This window comes from Cricetulus griseus, chromosome 8 (genome assembly GCF_003668045.3).
Source record: "Cricetulus griseus strain 17A/GY chromosome 8, alternate assembly CriGri-PICRH-1.0, whole genome shotgun sequence".
Taxonomy (NCBI): domain Eukaryota; kingdom Metazoa; phylum Chordata; class Mammalia; order Rodentia; family Cricetidae; genus Cricetulus; species Cricetulus griseus.
Window position 1 is genome coordinate 1,508,062 of NC_048601.1, and position 19,877 is coordinate 1,527,938.

Sequence of the window (19,877 nt, forward strand, 5' to 3'; positions counted from 1 at the left end):
ACTCTTTGGGTGCCTGCACCTGAACTTGCCATTTTGAGTCTACTGCTTCCATGTGTCTGCCCTCCCAACTTCAAGAGACAGTGAAGCCCTGGGCAGAGGGGCCCAGGATTGTTGATATATGCAATGTCCTTTCAGGCTTGCCCTTTGAGTCTGATCAAATATAACTCAACTAATAGTCTGGCTTTTATTCCTTTCCCATCCTCAGCGTAACTTATTACCATACAGTATTGATGGAGAAAATACTGACATGATACCCTACTAATGAATTATTATACTCACCTTAAACAACAGATCACACAGCATTGGCTCAGGCTGTTGAAGTGGATGGTAGACACTACAACCCAGGAAAGTAGTGAGTGTGAACATTCTTGAGGAGCAAGAGCTTGGACAGGCTTCTTAGAGGCCCAACAGCAGTTAAGCCTTGAATCTCCTGTTTTGAGAAGTGCTCACTTGCATCTAGCGTGGATTCCCGGGTTCAGTGCCACCGTCTCTGCATCCTACTGTAGTCTGCAGATTTCAGGGGTCTAATATTTCAATCCCAATAACCACCTCCGTTCCTCAGATCTGTTGCAAATCCCATGGGGGATTTGGGGCTTACTGCTACGGAGCCTCCTCCTTAGAGCCTGGTGGTCCTGGCATCTTTGGTGCAGACTCAGCTCTCTAACCTTGACACACAGGAGGGGACCTTCAGCCATGGGGACACCTCTCCCGGGGCCAGGTTGGGGCAGGAGGCACTAGGAAACCCAGAATGACCAGGTTGACAGTGAAGAGAATGATCATGAGAGACACCTGAACCCGGAGGTGTGACAGGTGCAGCCCCGTGTTGCCCTGAGAGGAATTAAACAGTCATTTGAGCTCACTTCCTCACTTGGTATCAGCAGTCTGTGGGTCAGGAGGGTGCAGAGCTCTCATGGAGCCTCTGTCGTGGAATGGACTGCTGCTGGCGACCTGTAACCCCCAGAACCTAGGTGAGTGAAGGCCCCTGGATCTGCCACCAGGTGAGGCTCACTCTCCATGGCTTGCTCGCTCTGGATTTCCTATGGTTGCAGTCACTATGGGCCCATAAATTCCCAAAGGAAGGCCTGTCTTGGTGGAATGCTCTCATCTGGGGATTTGGGGCTTTCTACTACGGAGCCTCCTCCTTAGAGAGCCTGGTGGTCCTGGCATCTTTGGTGCAGACTCAGCTCTCTAACCAAATCTAGTGCCAGAGGTAGGGCTGTTTCTCTCCTGTCCTGGGCCTTGTCTTGTTAGGGCAGCGTGGGGCCAGTGGCAGGGCTCTGAGCAACCTGAGCTGCCTGTGGGGTGTTCCTGCAAGAATCCCAAGGAAGTTAAGGAGGGGGGGGGGGCTGTGAAAGCTGAGTGACTTCAGAGTGTCTGTGCCAGGCCTGGGAATCTGACTGAAATCTTGACAAAGTGGATCTGTAAGCACAGGCTCTGTGTGCCGAGTATAGCCACCTGTGTGTGCTTCTGCCGCGCTGAGGTGAGAAGCACACACATGCATGCAAGTACCCAGAGGTGCCAGAAGAGGGCATCAGAGCTCCTCCAACTGGAGTTAGGCACTTGAGAGCTGCCATGAGGGTGCTGGAAACTGAACCCTGATCCTCTGGAAGTGCAGCCAATGCTCTTGACTCCTGAACCGTCTCTCCAGCTTCCCAAAAAGTACTTAAGACATTTTCCAGGACCCTGTCTTCATGATGTGTTAACCTTGAGTAACCAATTTATCTTTTGCTTCCTTTCTAATTGCTCACCCAGTGAAGACTGCCAGCTGTCTCCCCATAGATCTCATCCCCGCCCCCATGGCTGCCTCACACTTCAAAAATGCTGTTCATAATGTTCCTGCTGCTGTCTTTTTTTTTGGGGGGGGATGTTGTTGTTGTTTTGAAACAAGGTCTCTCTGGGTAGCCTCTGGCTGTCCTGGAACTCACTCTGTAGACCAGGCTGGCCTCGAACTCAGAGATCCACCTGCCTCTGCCTCCCAGGTACTGGGACCAAAGGTGTGCTCCACCACACCCAGGTCCTGCTACAGTCATTTTATTTTGGCTTGTCAGACAAAGTCAAGACAGGTGACCTTGCTACATAAAGGGAAAGAGAGGGGCTGGAGAGATGGCTCAGCTGTTAAAGGCTAGGCTCATAACCAAAAATATAAGGGTAAGAGAGTGAGCAGGAGACTGAAACCCTCCTGTGTTTAACACTGTAATGCTTTATAAAGTTAAACCAAGAGCCAACATGCAGAGGGTAAGTGTCATGCACAGTCTCACACAGTCATTTCTGGAGGCTGACACACAGTAGCTGAAGTAAATCCTACTGAGTGGTGTGCTGTGGATGTGCTGAGCGAACAGATCTGCGCTCTGTGGCACAGATATATCTGATGGGAACAGCAAAAGTCCTAAGGCCAGCACAGCTTCTTGACAAAGATCCTGCAAAGCTGAGCCACGTGATGGCTGCCATGCCACCTTTGGTTTTCTCTCCACCTGCTGCATACTTGGGGTGGGGGCTTTTAGTATTTGCATAATTTGGGGATATTGGATTCATGGAGAATTATGAACCATTTATGCCTTCTCCCAGGAGTACTGCTTCTAAGCTCCCCAGGACAGTCCTGAATGTACCACCCCTCCCCCTTTTAGGGAGATATCCTTATCTACTTGTAGGTCTTCCTTATGCCTTGGAATTTGTGAGACGCATAAAGAAACCAGAAGTCTCTTTGAGACTACGAAATAGTCTTGAAACATCTGTCTCTGTACTTACTTGGGAACAAGATACTCAAAACAAAGGTCAACAAGATTTGGTGGGCTAGAGGAGTTGGCCACAGTTCAGATTGCAAGCCTCTTCCCAGTATACATTCAGGCAATTACATGGCATATACAGCAACAAAGTTAGATTAGATGAAGTTGCCTCAGCCCCACAAAGACTTATATTGATGAGCAAAGTGTGGAGTGAAGAGATGATAGAAGAATAAGATGTCAGGACCTCCCTTTCTTAGAAAAGTTAGCAATGCAGAGCCACAGTGGTGTCATCTGACCAGGGAACAAAAGAATGCCAGGATTGGATTTATAAACAAATTTTATAAAGATACAAAAATATAAACATTGTATTATGTCAGAAATTGAATAATAACTGCAGCAGCTTTGGCCTGAGGATTTTTCTTGGCGCTCTGACCATTAAGAGTTAATAACACACTACTTGGGACATGGCCGTCTGCCTGGGCTGACTTGAGATTTTGTTTTGGTCTAGCATCTTTGAAGACACAAAAGCCTGAGAACAGGCTGTCAAATGCTTGTAGATTCTTAAAAACAGGGTTATGAGTTAATGAGTAAAAATGGTTATAAAAGGTATCTGTTTATCAATGATGTCAAAACTTGAGGGGAAATGGGTATAAAAGATAATTGTTTATCAACAATGACTAAATGAGATCCAAGAGGAAGTAAACCACATGTCCAAAAGCAAAAATGATATGATCTATGTCTTGGGACAACATGAATCTATCTCTGCTTACTGAATTCTGTATAAATAAATTAGCACTCTGTCTGTTAGTCAGTCAGGCTGCAAGGTTCTCAGGACCATCATGCCTGGCTCACTCTTTCCTTTGCAGACTCCTCTCTGGGACTTGTCAAGCCCTTGGGTTGTCCCCTGAAAACTTTGGCCACCAGCAATAGTAACTGTGTGGAGGACAGTTAATCATTTTCACATGAACACATGTGTCCAAACACACTATATGCTTCAAATATGAACAGTTTTAATCACCTCCGAGCTCACAGATGACTTTATTTTCCTAAATAAAGAACTTTACAAAACATTATTTTATAAAATAATTGGGTTTCCCTTTTGGGTAAACATTTACAAAGAAACTGAAAAGGGCCACAACTGCTTGTTAACTGAAAATGGGTGAATTTCTTTTCTAAAAAGTCCTTTATGTCATCCATTCACACTTACAATCTCAGTTCGCTAAAATTGGCTTGAAATTGTGTTAGCCCTTTAAGTCACATGTCCACTCGTCTGGTGAGGTCAGTTGGGAATGTTTCGGTTCTCTCTGCAGCATCAGAAGGCTGCATCACAAGAAGCAGAGCCTCCCTTCGTGGATGGTGGGCCATGTAGTACCGTTGATGCTTCTGCCACCAGATGTAACCGACCACGTTGTGTGTCGCCTCCCTCATGGGACCAGAAAGCTGCTAGGTACCTAGCGTACGGCTAAGTACCCAGCATATAACAGCCTGGCAGCGAGCTTGTGCTCTGCCTTTCCTTCCCTCTGGCTGGTGCTTTGGGGAACTACTGCTTCCCCAGTTCCTTCCCCTCCGTCCGTTCCATGTGGCTTCCATGGAGAACGTTAGCTTGCTCTGAGAGAGAATGTTAATTATGAATAGTGTTCTGCCTGCATGTACCCCTGAACGCCAGGAAATGGCATCAGATCTCACTACAGATGGTTGTGAGCCACCATGTGGTCGCTGGGAATTGAACTCCCACCTCTGTAAGAGCAACCAGTGCTCAAGATCAGAAGAAAGTGTCATGTCTCCTGGAACTGGAGCTATACAGATGGTTGTGAGTCACCACGAGGATGCTGGGACCTGAACATCTCTCTCTATTAAGCAAGTGTTTTACCACACATTGATTTATACTGTTTTTTGCACATGCCATTGTACCATACTTTTTAGTTGTGGGAAATGTCTTCACGTCTCCTTTTTAAACTTTTCATCATTTGCTTCAGTCAGGGAATGAAGTCTTTGAATCAGGGAGTTAGTCTTGGAAAGCTAACCCTTGAGGCAGGTGGATCTTTTATTATATCACATTCTGTCTTTGTGGGAACTCCGGTGCTCATTATTATTCCACTCTGCTTCAGTGTTATCAACCTTGTAGGTTTCCAGGGCTGCACTTCACATGTGAAAGGGGACGGTTGCCATGGGAGATAAGACAGATTGGGAAGCCGTCAGAGTCCCTTTCCACTGAGGGTCACCATGCCAGACTAGCTGACATTGTCGGGGGGGGGGGGGTGCTCCAAAGACAGCAATGCTGACCCACCTCCTGCAAGGCTCTGAACTCTCGCCATGCTCTGAACTCTCGCCATGACCAACACAGACCTTGACTCTGGGGTACTCCCGATTCAGCTTCCAAGCAGCTGGATTACAGGTTTGATGGGGATGTCCTTCTCTGTATATGTTTCTCTTATTGGTTGATGAATAAAACACTGTGGCCAGTAGAGAGGTAGGGAGATAGACGGGACTAGGAGACAAAGAGAATTCTGGGAAAGGTAGGCGGAGAGAAGTTGCCATGTGAGCCGCCAAAGGTGGTAAGATAACACCACATGGAAATACTTAGAATTACAGAAATGGGTTAATAATTAAGACAGAGCCAATAAGAAGCCCAAGCTACCGGCCAACAGTTTTATAACTAATATAGTGTCTGTGTGTCTTTGGGGGTGAAACATCTGGGAGAAGCTCCGCAACACAGGTTTATACCTTCAAGCCTATTTGGGTATCACTTTACATAAAGAAGAATTGAGCCAGGCATGGTAGAACACATCTATAATCCCAGTAGCACTCGGGAACCTGAGGCAGAACAATTGCAAGTTCAAGGTCAACCTGACCTACCTACAGATCAAGAAGAACCTGTCTTCATTTTTTTTTAAGAAAAAGAATAACTTAAGATCTAAGTTTCTTTACTACCAAACAGTAATTTAAAGGGTGACTTTGAAAAATAAAATTGAATCTTCCTATTAGAGTGCAAACAGATAACGGCCGTGATAATGGCCTCTGTTATGAAGACATTAACATCTGCGAGGCGGTCAGTAACTGGTGCTGCAGCTCTAAATAAAGGGCATCTCGAAACCCTTGACTGAGTTGGTGTCATCATGCGAGAAATGGAAATGAGGGTAGTTACGGCCAGAACCAAGATCCCCGCCTGTGTGCAGGAACCTGCTTTGAATAAAGCAGAAAAATAACTTCAGTGACTTTCTGAAGTAACAGTCCTGAAGTATGTGAGGCTTAGTCTACAAACAGAAGTGCTAGCGTATGCTTGGCTGCTGATGGATTCGGTCCCTAGGTACTTCATTTGGAGGCTTTGGTGTGGCAAATTCATAGATATCGATTCTTTCCCTTTTTCAAAGATTTATTTTGTTATTTTGTGTATATGAGTATTCTGCCTCCATGTATGTTTGAAAAAAAAAACATGTTTACTTGATATCTCAGAAGGTCAGAAGAAGGCATCAGATCTCCTGGAACTGGAGTTGGAGTTGTGAGCTGCCATGTGGGTGCCTGGAATTGAAACCAGATCCTTTTGAGAGCAGCAAGTGCTCTTAACCGCTGTGACATTCTCCAGATTCAAGTTTTTGACATCACTTTAATGCTACAAGAAGCATTAAAACCCTTAAGTTTATAGGTGGAGTAATTTTCACAAAGTGGATAACCATGTAACTGACAGCTGGATCAAGAATGGAAGTGCCCTAACAAGAATAGCCTCTGCCTGCCCCTGCTACTTGTCACTCCCCTAGAAGTAGCCAAGTGCCCTGGATCCTAATACCATGGGTGAGTTTTGCCTGGAACTAAAGACTCTTTAACCTGTTTCTGGATTCTTAGGAGTTTTTAAAATGTGGCCTCTTGAGATGCAGCCCTGTCAGATACCGTCTTGAGACTGGGTAGTAACAAACCTAGACCACAAGCTGTCTCATCTTCAATGCGTTTTTTTCCTTACATGTTCTTAATATTCTTGTCAAATAAGCCTTATATTTTCCCTTCTCTATCTGAAAACAGCCCAGTGATATAAATAAGGACTCCAAAGACATTTTACAGCTGAAAGGAATGGATACAACAGTCTAGGAGTGAGGATTGTTAGCCCTTGAGAAAAAGGCACAGAGTGTGACATGAAGATACGGTCCCCATGCCTCTCTCTCACACAACATGGAGCATCCCTGGGTAACTTCCTGGGCATCTGGAGGTTCCCAAAGTTTGTATCCCCTGAGAAAGGACCATGGAAAGACATCAGCTGGTATTTCTCCCAGATGTCGGAGTTGGTGAAAACATGGTCATGGGAGGAAATGCTTTCTTCCATGGTCCACATCTCAAGGTCACCCTGATATGCCCTGCTAGAATCAGAACTAACCTTTAGAACAAAGAAAACTTGATTGATTTAAAATTCTTAGCCCAACATATATGAATGTATCTCAGAACTTGTGAGCATTGATGTTTTCCATTTTAACACAGACTGGATCTTGTATAAAAATTTCATAAGGTTTGTTTTTCTGTGTTTATGAGGGTTTAAAGCAGCTTTTGAAATGAGAGTCTTCTTTTTTTTAGTTGTCACCTCCCCTAACTTCTTACATTTGGTCTTGTTCCTTTCTCTTGGCATTGTGTGGAAATTAGGGCGGCTCTCGAAAGTTCATCTTGTTAAGTGGCTGTAGAATCTAGATCCAGAATATGTGTGGATGTCGTAACTCAGTTCTGCAGCTCTCAAACACTGGCTGCAGTAGCCCAGGCCTGCATCCCTCAGACAGTGGCTGCAGTAACTCAGGCCTGCAGCTTTCAGACACTGGCTGCAGTAGCCCAGGCCTGCAGCTCTCAAGACAGTGGCTGCAGTAATCCGTGTCTGCAGCTCTCAGACAGTGGCTGCAGTAACCCGTGTCTGCAGCTCTCAGACAGTGGCTGCAGTAACCCATGTCTGCATCCCTCAGACAGTGGCTGCAGTAGCCCAGGCCTGCATCCCTCAGACAGTGGCTGCAGTAACCCATGTCTGCATCCCTCAGACAGTGGCTGCAGTAGCCCAGGCCTGCATCCCTCAGACAGTGGCTGCAGTAACCCGTGTCTGCAGCTCTCAGACAGTGGCTGCAGTAACCCGTGTCTGCAGCTCTCAGACACTGGCTGCAGTAACCCGTGTCTGCAGCTCTCAGACACTGGCTGCAGTAGCTACCGGCCTGCATGCTCTTGGATAGAGGCTGCTTTCCTGCTAACTGCACATTGTCCTCGGGCTTCATGGTATTTTTAATAATCCTCCAACCAAACACAGATCCTGCCTAACATGAGACCAAGAATAGAAGCAAAACAACAGTTGCTGCCACTTTGCAGATAACTACTGTTCAGGTGACCCAAACTCATCTAGAAAATGTTCAGGAAAGAACATTCAAGGTCTGGGGTTAGTAATTTTCTTTGCAAATCTTAAACTGTGAATTTCTTCTGGCTGGTAGACGCTAGAGAAGCAGAGAGTCTTTGTAGCCATCTAGCAATGGTTTCCAGTCCACAGGCATAGCTTTTGTATGCAAAAATCTTGCATCTGTGAATAGGTGCCTGGTTGTCAGAGAAGTGTACAGAATTTTTTAAACTTCTACCGGAGTACTGAGCATCGGCTTTCTGGGTATCTTATGGATTAAGATTCTGGTTATGAAACAACAAAGACAGCCATCAGAATTAACTCGGCTCTTAATTCTCCTCCAGTAGCTATTGTCTTTGCTCATAGGATTTTGGATTTTAGTATCGAATGGAGGGGTTAGGTGTCTGTAATAAACTTTGTAGGAAAATGGAAGTTCTGTAGTTCATCACCCTTGTTTCACAAATGCTTGTTCTTTTCCTTTTCACCCACCCCTGCCTCTCCCTAACCTACACAAGCACTCAACTCTGGATGATGACTGGGAGTAGTAGAAGAAAATTGAAAAAGTCTGCTGGGTGTGGTGCCACATGATGTAATCCCTAACTTGGGTGGTAGATGCAGGAGGATCACTGCAAGTTCAAGGCCAGCCAGAGATAGAGAGACCCTGTCTCAAAACAAAGAAAACCAAAGAGTATGCAAAACAGGGAAGGTAGACTTGCAGGCACACCTTGAGTAGCGAAAGGGTCTGGGACTCAGCACTGAAGGTTGGTGGTGTTAGGAGCAAAGAGAAGTTCATTCATGGGGTTCGACAGAGGCAGGTGAGGGTGAGATTCCAGCACTTGTGGAATCCCACTCTGGATTGCCATCTTCTCAGAAGATAAAGAGCTTGTTAAAGAGATCTTGACAATTTTAAGAGAAAACAGAGAAACCATGAAACATTTCTCTATGACATAGTGCCCAGGATCGGAAGACAGAGGACAGGGAGATCATTGAGCAGGGTAGCTAAGGTGAATGACTGTGAATTTACAAAGAAACAGTTCCCACTTCACTTAGCTGTCTGCTTTCCACGGGCATACGGAGGCTCATGCAGACCAGGAGAAAGTGGATTTACTCACAGTTTTTCCCAAGTAGGTGTAGTGGAGTGGAGTTCAGAGAATATGGGAAGAGGTCACTAAAGTAATATATCATTGCGGTGTAAGATGGCAAAGGAGTGAAGTAAGCATGAGAGATGAGCCGGGGGGGGGTGAATGGGGGTGGGGGGTGGGGGGGATAGGGGACAGTGAGGGGATGGGGACGGTGAGGGGATGGGGGGGAAGGAGGGAGAGGATGGGGACAGAGGGACACAAACTATAAATCTGACAGATGAAGCCCATAAAACTTGATTTCTGTGACCAAAGGTAAATTAATTATTTTTATTTTGTTTTTTGGGTTTTTCTTGACAGTGTGTGACTCTCTAGCACAGGCTGGCCAGTGAGTAAATGATTTTGAGTCCCTGTTTAATCATTCAGGTCAGTAAGTGGCAGTGATAACTGTCAGTGTATCCTTTGAGTTACCCCTTCAAGTTGCTAAAAGTTAGTGTTGAGAATGGCAAATAAGACGTTTCTGTGCTGTATATGTTCACAAATTCTTTACCATGGCAAAGAACTTTGACGTGTTTATCTATACAAGCATGTTGTTTGGCTTAGTGCTACGAGATATTAGGACTGTGCCATCTTGACACCCAGCCACTCCCTCTTTGCTGCTTGTGTAGAAGAAGTGACAAATCTGGGCATTTGAGGTTGTTATCCCCATTAGAATCCATACTGTGCCATATTTCTGGCAGATTTCCCATGGCAGATCCATGTTGAGAAAGAGTAAAATCATTGTACCAAAACCTCCGACAGATCATGCAAGATTCACTGTGCTGGTTGTTTTGAGTGGAGAAGGACCATAACTGTTTTACTTTGTTATCCATGTCCAAACTAGAGGACAAGGTACAATACTGTTAGACCAAAACAGACCAAGGAATATCTACTTAGGTGACAATAACCAAATAAAAAGACCCCTTCTGAAGTGACAGCCAGAGGCACTGGAGTAGAACCCAGAATACCTGCAGCTCTTCCTCTCCCTTGGGCCTACTGTCACTCTGCTGTTTAGGAAAGTCTGTTTGCATGCAGTCGTCCCCCCACCCCCCACTCCCCACCCCCACCGGCCGGCTGGATGCTGAGTTCTCTGGGGCACAGCACACATTCACAAACCCGTGGGTTAGCTGTGACTACATCTGAGTTTTCTCTCTATAAACACTCGATTTCTGTCCTAACAGAACAGACACAGGAGAATAAGGAAGAGCTCAGATGAAGCCTGGATGAGGTTATCAGATCAAAGAGTTGCTGACCCAAGTCAGTGGGCCAGAGTGTGTCTAACCCCTGGACTTTGGCAGGGAGCCAGATGAGGCCTTGAACAGAGCAAGCTGAGAAGTCAGAGAGGTCCCAGTGTTTTCAGCAAATTCTCCTTTGCTAGATTTTAACCATGGGTTCTACATCTAATCATTTCTCCCAGCAAGATAAGTGGCTGGCTATTAGATCAGGGCTTTAGGGAACAGGTCTTCAGCTATGTTCGAACCCTTAGCAGCTGCCCTAGTTTCTGTAACTGGGATAAAAAGCCCCTGATAAAAAGTAACTCTGGAGGTGAAGGGCGTGTTTCAGCTCACAAATCCTCGTCACTGTCTGTTATTGAGAGATGGTCCAGGGAGGAGCCCTTAGCAGGTAATCAAAACACAAACATATCGAGAGCATAAAGAAACTGAGATACCCATGCTGCCTGCTTGCTGATCTCAGCTAGCTTTACTCTTACACAGGGTGGGATCCAGTCCGTGAAATGGTGACACTCACTTTCAGAGTGGATCTGATGAACTCAGTCGACAGGCAGGACAATCCCAAGACATACAGGCACAATCTTCACAATCCCTCAACTGAGGCTCTCTTCTCAGACGAGTCTAGGTTGTGGTAAGATGACTCTTAAAACTTCTCGGGACAGGAGCACAAGCTGAAATCTGCTGTGCCAGTTCTAAGAAAGTTTCAAATTTTCAATGTGATTTAAATTTTATCACTCCAATCCTTTCGGGAAATAAAGAACACGGGGGAAATCAAATGCAATGAACTCTTTTCAGTTTTACACAAGAGCCTGTGTCTGATTGGTATAATGGACAGATCTGTACCCTAAAAGCCCAGATCACTGATGCTTGTGACAGACACCCATTGTTCTCTTCCTTTACAGGGGTCCTTGGCTTTCATATGTTCTGAATTCCAGGCTGTAACTGAGGCAAAGCTGGAAGCCCAGAACATCTTGCTAATTCCACCCCCACTGGGTTACAGAGAAGAGCTGGGTGTTTGTGGGTGCTCAGAGCAGCACCATGAACCAGGAAAGTTTCCTGCTGGCATGTCCTACCCTGGGTCTTACATATTGTTGACACTCAGTTCTAACTATTTGGAAAAAAAAAAAAATAGAGAGCAAGGAGTGGCTGGTAACCAGCTTTTCCTGGGACTAAGATTTTTGCTTCGGGCATTTTCCAGGAAAGCAGCTCATGCATGATTAAAAATGAGTTTTGAGTGAGGTAGAAGCAGGAGGATCGGGAATCCAAGGCCACACAGTGGATGGAAGACCAGCCCGTGCTACTGAAGAGTATGTCTAAAGCAACCAGAGCAAAGAACGAGTCTTAACTTAGGAGTAATGCCATCCGGATGTTTTTGGGCTTTATTTTTTTCCAGGCACTATTATTGCTTTCAAAATAGGACTTTACAAAGAAATAGGTACTAATAGTCAGGACAAGGAGTAAAAGGAGAATAGGGCCCAACTTCCAACGGACTCTAGCCAGGATGTCAGAGAGACCATATCAGAAGATGGTTTAAAAGGGAGCAAAGAGGAAGAGTAGAGGAAATGAATGAAAAGAAAATTAAAATACACAAAAGGCTATAAAAGTGGTATGATTAAAAAGGTTGCTAAGCATATCCAGTCCTCATTCTTCAGATGAAGGAGCAGACATGTTTCTGTCCAAAAAAACCAACACAGGCTTGCGGCCACCAATGGAAGGTTTTTGGTTCACAATCAGGAGAGAGGTGGGGAAGCAATGAAATAATCTAGTTAATAAAAAACTTGGAAACAATTGCAGATGCCCTTTGTGAGCCCTGGGTACAAACTTGATTCAAAAGAACATGAAGGCCAGGAAATTGCCCCGAGGCTGAGATTGTTTACTGGGGATAAATTCCAAGAGATGAAGTCACTGAGTCACAAGACTAACGTTTATCTAAGAAATCTTTCTTCCTAAGTACAGCAGCCATTTAGATGTGGGCACTGTCAACCAGACTGTACTGTGGCGTGCTTCGCTCTAGATCAGATCACCTCTCTTCTAGAATACTACTACTCAAAGTTTCTCCTTGCATCTTAAAGACACAAGAGTGAAAGTAATGCTGGTGTGAGGACTGGCCTCCAGCAGCTCAGGGACAAAGGAGGATCCACAGGGTCCTGAACTAATCCCTCAACTTGACTTTTCTATCTGAGGGAGTAAAACTTAACTCTTTGGGGCCAGCAGAAAAGGGAAACACACACACACACCCTCTCTAACATGTCAGGATCTCATCTAGGGTGCTGACCAATGGCAAGTCTTCAGCAGGTCAGAGAAAATGAAGAGGAGATGCAGAGCAGGTAAACTACAAGCAGACACACACAGACTTTTCCGAGGGCCAAAGCTTAGTTCTTCATTTTATCATTCTTTCTGTTACTTGTTCTACTCTATTCCTTTTCTGTTTTGTTCTTATACCCTGATGTTTCCCTTCTGTCTTGATTTTTCCTTCTACATCTTTCCTGGTGTTTACTTTTCTTTCTTGTCTTTATTTTTTTCCCCTTATATATCTTTCAAGCAATATGAAAGTTACAATGTGGTTACATTATGCTTTTCAAGTGAAAGATTACAATGGATACAAGTAAAAAGTGTGTTTCTCATATCCCTTTTATGATTAAACATTTTATGTATTACAGGTGAAAATCAAGTCGTCCCAAGAACCCACATGCTTTCATGTCCAAGTAGCTTGTTATAGATTAGCAGAGTGTACGAAAGCAAGGTGTTCTCCTCAGACAGTTTTGTTTTTTGTTTTTTGTTTTTTTGCTGGCAGGCTGCATTTTGCAGTTACAAAGAAAGGGCCAATTTTATTATGTACCTCAAAAGGTAATCTTATAAAAAAATCTTAAAGGAATCACAAACATAAACTTATATATATGAAAAACAACAGTGAACTCTCCTTTAAATCCTCGGGAGGCATATCCACTTACCAACAGTTTTTTTGTATCAGAAAGCCAAGGGCAGAAATAGGTACAAGGAATTAATCATCACCTTTGATCACCAACCTGTTGTAGTAAGAAAGGGACATCAACCAGTAGTAGCCAGGCTGCCATTGTTTTGTTCCCTGACCTCAGTGAGTTCCTTGTTCAACTATTAAAAATGTGTCTTTATAAACTTAAATTGTTCCCTGATATTTTCTGCCTCAAAACCATTAACAAAAACACCCTAACCTAACCTTACTAATAATTCTACATGTCTAAATTCTAAGTGTGGTGGTTGAGTCATTAATCCGAAATGCTTGAAAAAAGTCAGTCACTTATTATTGTGAATACCAGTGACACTGCCCAGTGAGGGGCTAGAACCCCTGAGAGTTTTCATACAACAGATTATGAGGGATGTGGTGACCTCCAAGGCAACAATCAGAGCTATGCTCACTAACAGCATGGGGTCCTCAGGACACATAGTCCTCAGGGCTTTGCCTCTCCAGGGCTCACTCAGGCGTGGCTTTGCCAGCCTCCCAGCCGTGTTCCATGAATTCCAATGTTGTCCCTTGCATGGCCCCCAACACGAGAGGGTCATGGATTCTTTATGGTTTCAGAGAGCCACAGAGGCTGGATATCATGTAGTAGGGAAGTCCCTACAAGAAGGCCCTGAGAGGCCACTGCATAAGTAAAGTCTGGGTTGCAGTGGAAAACCTAAGACGTTAGAGAAGCTGGGGCCATGAGATCTGCCAAGAAAAGCTGCACAGGGGAATTGGGATCTGCCAGAGAGGGAAGAGTGTTGCAGGTAGCAAAGCTGGTGGGGCAAAGCCATAGAATTTTGAAATTAAAATTCCAGGCATCAGGCACAGTGCTACAAGATTTGATGTAGCCAAGCCCTGGTGGGTTTTGGTCTTGCTTTGGTTCCAGTATTTCCCATGCCCCATTGCTTCCTTTTGGAATGATAAAAGTGTATATTCTGTGCCTTATGTTAGAAGCATATTGTTTACTTTTTACAGGGAATTACAATTCAGATTTCTTTGAGTCTCAGGGAAAAAAAAACTTTAGATTTTGGGCTTTGAATCAATTTTGTGACTGTGAAAGACTATGTGGACTTCTAAAATTGGACTAAATACATTCTGCATTATGATATGGTCATGAACCTATGTGGACCAGGAAGTAGAGTGTGGTGGTTTGATTGAGAAAAATCCTCTGTAGTCTAGGGCATTTGAACATTTGGTCTCCAGTCAGTAGCTTTGTTTGGGGAGGTTTCAGGAGCACAGCTTTGCTGTAGGAAGTCCATCATTGGGGGTGGGCTTTGTGATTGTATACACTGTGCCGCTTCTGGTTTTCTCTCACTGCTATGTTTTTAATAGTTGACATGTGAGCTCTCAGCTTCCTCCTGCTGTTGCCATGCTTTGGTCATGGAGTTCTATCACAGCAAAAGAAAAGTAACTAATACACACATGCACATACAAAATAAATAAACAAAAACTTAAAATGATCCCGTTGCCAACTTTAGTACTCTCTGTATATTAGAGTTTCATCCAGAGATAAGTGTCCTGGGAAATATGTCTTTTTTATATTGCCAATTGAAAACTCTGACTTTGTTGTGGTATCACTGAAAATACCCTGTAATTTCCTAACCTAGCATTTCTGTGATATGAAATTGTCAGCTAGAACCTTAGAGAATTGTTGTGTCTCTTCAGATTATAGCTAGCAGACCTGCATGGTCGTAATGGAGATATTATGCTCTGTGTAATATCCTGTACTATAAAATGCCATGTTTCTCCCTATGGGAGCTAACATTTCATTCAAGAGTAGCGTTAGTTTCTTATTGCTTTGAGGAAATATTCGATATTTCAATGTCAATGGCTCAAATATGCCAACTAATGCTTTTTTTCTTTCTCCTTCTTCAACATAATTCCCTCCCTCCCTCTCTACAGCTATCGGTGGAGTTTCTACTGTGGGCTGGGGACCTAGTAAACCACCAAATGGACCCCAACCCCTGTTCTCAACAAAGTTAAAGTGTAACAAGGAGATGAAGCATTGTGAGATATATTAAAATATATGCTAGATGGAAACACCAAAGGGAATAGAGTGAGCAGGGAGGGAGGAGCCAGGAGTGAGGGCTCATGGCCGTGTGTGTGAGCAGGGATGTATGAGGGCCACAAAGATAATATGTGCTGTAAACCAGCAAGCATCTTTCTGGAAGGTGACACTAAAGTGTACTAAAGTGATACTCAAGCACTGTAAGAAACTCCGGTGTCCTCCCAAGGACGGCAGGTTTTGAGACCTAAGAGGCTGCACTGGTTACACGAACCAAGTATCATCTGGCAAGAAAATCAGCCATGCTCCAACCTTAGGTTTCCATAGTTTTTTTTTTCCATAGTTAGTTTTTAAAAATGTATTTTGACCTTCTGCTTTTATGATACAGAGATAATAAATTGCCCAGAGCAAATCAGCTAGCTGAGAGTTAAACCCTCAATCTTCAGATTCATATGAAAAATACCTCTAGGAAAAACATATAGCTTCAGGGCAGGGCTGAGACATCATTATGTAAAGTGCTGGCCTTCCTTGCAAGCATCAAGACCTGTGTTTGATCTCCAACACACATAAAAAGTCAGGTGTGGTGGCCACACACTTGTAATTCCAATGCTGGGAGGCAGAGACAGAACTACTTGGCAAGCTCCAGGCCAGTGAGCAGCCGGACTGCAAGAATTGTTCCATCCTATGATAAAGCCTGTTATAAAACATTGACAACTGCAACTAACATGTGAAAAGACAGGAGAGTGACAATGGACTGAAAGGGGTGGGCCCAAGAATATTGGAGACTGACACTTGTCCTAACACATCAGAGGAAACACACATGGCTAGGTAGAGCAGACCCTAAGATAGGTGACAAAAGAGCAAATGTTTTTCATGTCATCAAGAATGGAAAAAATGTGAGTTATTTTATATAAAGGAAATAAAACTCAAAAATTGCCTAATTAAAATTTTTCTTCAACAGAAAAAAAACTGAACATGTAAAAACCTTGGGTTTTCAATAGTTCTGAAAAACACTTAAAGGACTCGGACAGGGAGTTTGTAAACCAATGATGAAAAGGCTTGATTCTATAAAGATTATATTCTCCAGATGCCATCCGTATCATAGTTATCAGATTTAAAGTTAAGCCAGAGACTCAATTCTTTTATCTTTTGATTCTTTATCCGGTAGCTGGCCAACCAGTGACTAAAAGGGCTTTTGAAAGCAGGTAACCCACAGAATTAGTCCATTATACTCTTTTGACGGGAAGTGCACATTTCTGTATCAGTTACCACACAACCTAGACTGAGTCTCTTGGGCTGAGGGAGTGGCCTGCTGAGCATGAAGGTGGCCTCCCCGTTTCATAGTCAGCATCCCCCAAACAAGCAAGCCAATGCTGCAAGGGAATCTCCAACTTCGTTTCTTGTTACAATGAGATTGATCCTCTGTCTCTCATTCACAAGGTGAAAATGTTGCTGTAATAGGATCATTGTCCCGAAACTGTGAAAAGACTGGGTGTGATCAGTGAGTGTGATCAATTTAGTAGCGGCTTACAATAAGAAGCAGATTTGAATAACCAATCCTACAAATCACCTTTGACTGTGACCTTAGATTGGAGAATTCCTAAAATCAAGAAACGTGTATGAGCTAAGAGGTAGGTTGGCTGGTAAAGCAATTCCCTGGCATGTAGGATGCCTGGGTTCCACCCCCAGAACCATATAAGTTTGGTATGGTGGTGTTTGCCTGCAATTCCAGGACTTGGGGATGTAGTGACTGGAGGACCAGAAGTTAAAGGCCAGTTTTGGCTCCATAATGAGTTCGAGACCAGCCTGGGCTACATGAGACTCTCTATGAAAAACAACAGTGTGTGTGTGTGTGTGTGTGTGTGTGTGTGCAAAACCTCAAAAGAAAATTCAAAATCTCTGCTTTTTTGACTTAGAGACAAATACTTAGAGGAATCACATGTGCTTACAGAAGATAGGGCATAGGGTGGTTTCAAGCCTTTCAAACAGCAGCCAATGTTTCCTTGCATTGCTGGTTTTGTTTTTGTTGTTGTTTTTGTTTTTCTCAGATTAGGGCCTCCAGTGAAACAAGGAACCAGAGGGGATCACCAGAATCCCCAACTTCCCAATTTTGGGTAACCTGGAGCAAACCCTGTTTGCTATAACAAACTCTCCATCCAGCTGTGCGTTAGCCCGAGTTTCTGAACAGGTAAGCCATGGCAACACATGCCCATGAGCTGAACATGCTCATGAACGAGCTAACCCTGCATTCGAAGAGGAGGAGCCCTTCCTGTGAGGGTATGGATGCGTCTGCATGCAAAACAGTAAAGGAGGCTTATCCTATAGTTAAAAGGGGTGAAGTGCTCCATCAGAAAACTCTCAATTCTGATAAATGCTTTTAGAAAAGTAGCAGTTACAAAGTCAATACACGGAATCAGTGGCTTTCTGCCTACATACTACTTACAAACATGCCAAGAGGAGATCAGAACAATCCTATTCACAACAGCATTAGAAAAAAAAAACCAACAATAACACAAAACCTCAGAATAAACAAACAAGGAAAATATTTTAACAAGAAAACAGCCTGAGATGTTGATTATACTAGTCTGGTATTTGTTTTGTTGTTGTTGTTGTTATTGTTTTTTGTGGTAATCTAGAAATGTCTTAAAATAAGTTTGGTAAATGTAAGAAGGGCCAGTGTTTATCAGTATATTCTTCATGAGATTGAGATAAAACAGTTGGGTTACATATTTTAATGTAATGTGAAACATGAGCCTACATATTCTTGGTTACTCAACTCCTATCTATAAAGAACAGTGAATTGGGGTCTAGTCATGTGTTTATACCGATTCTTGGCATATGATCAAGCAGTTCAAGATTGGTCTTCATTAACAAGCAAGATCACTAAGTGGTAACATTCTAAATAATACTTTTAATTCTGTATACAAAGAACAGAGATTGTTTCCAAATGCTGATTCAAGTGGATGATAAGGAAAGAATCAATAAGCAGAAAGAAAGCCACGAAGAAGGTTGTAAGTACCATACTTTGGATGAGGAAGGACCACGTGCTAAAGGGAGACTTTTGTCTGGAAGTAGAATGACCAAAAGACAGGGCAACACTGAATGTTCATCAAGGTGAAGGTACTTCTGAGAGCTGCCTTCATGCCCCTCATGCTTCTAGTATCCAGAGCTTCTGAGTGTGGGTCTAGAATCTCACCTTCCTCAACCATGGAAATGGCTTTGAAGTGGTTCAAGAGCAGGGATGTGGCTGCTCTGGAAAATGAAAAAAATGAGGTGCCCCCTTGGGTGTCACCCTTTAGCACATTCCAGGTAACTGTGATGAGGAAAGAAAAAGAGACTATCATAGGTGAGTGCCCCAAGGCCCTAGCATGAGGTCCCCCAGTCATCAGCAGCAACACTGGAAAAGGAATTCTCCAAGTCCCCAGGATGGGGAGGGAGCAGGTATATATGACTTCTAACAGTTTCTTCTGTAGAAAATGAAGATTGACAGCCAAAGGTCTGTCTGGTTCACTTTAACACAGTCCTGATTTTTTTCCAAGAAGTCCTTTTTGATATATCTAAAGAGAAAGATGGGATTTTTACTCAATACTGGAGCCACATACTCTGTGTTCACTGTTAAAAAGGTATCCTATGCAGGTGTGTGTGTGGGAGACTTATGGTTCCTCCAGCCACTGATGCAGGCTGAGAGGTTTCAGAACACTCACTTCTGGTGTTCTGAATGCCCTAGTCCACTAGCAGGAAGAAACCTATTAGAGAAACCATGAGCGACTGTAACTTTCCAGTGGGATAGTGAGGAAACTTTGCTAACCGTCGTCATTTCATTCCTGGGACAAAATACCTGAGATGAACAGGAAAGAAGGAAAAAGAATTGATTTTGACTCTCGGTTTTAGAGGTCTCAGTTCAGGGTCATATTGGGCGTGTGGTGGATCCTTGCATGAGGGCAAAGTGGCAGGACCAACCTCTCATTTCTTCTGTAAGGTTGCACCTCCTAAATGGTCCCACCATCTCCTGTGTGCCCAAGCATGCGTGCATGTGTGTGGTGTGTGTGTGGTGTGTGTGTGGTGTGTGTGTGTGTGTGTGTGTGTGTGTGTGTGTGTGTGTGTGTGCTGTGATTAGGAGGGAGTGTCCCAGGGCGAGGCTCATCTGTTGCACTTGAACGTGCTGGTCCCTGAGATATCCCCAAATGTAGGAAACACGACTGTATGGTTTGTGATAGTGGAAGGTGGGGGCTGCACTAGAGTTCTCCCCTTAAAAAATAAAAATAAATCTTAAAAGAAAAAAAAGACATTCCCTCCAGGTTAACATTTTTTATATGGCTTCTTAATCAGTTGATAGTTAATGGACTTCCCATACAATTATCTACTTACTATTTTCTCTCTGCTCACACAGGCATCACGAGACATTAAGTGTTTCACTCAAGTCGGAATTCATTAACGTTATCTTGTTTCCCCTAGCCACCTCATAATTAAAT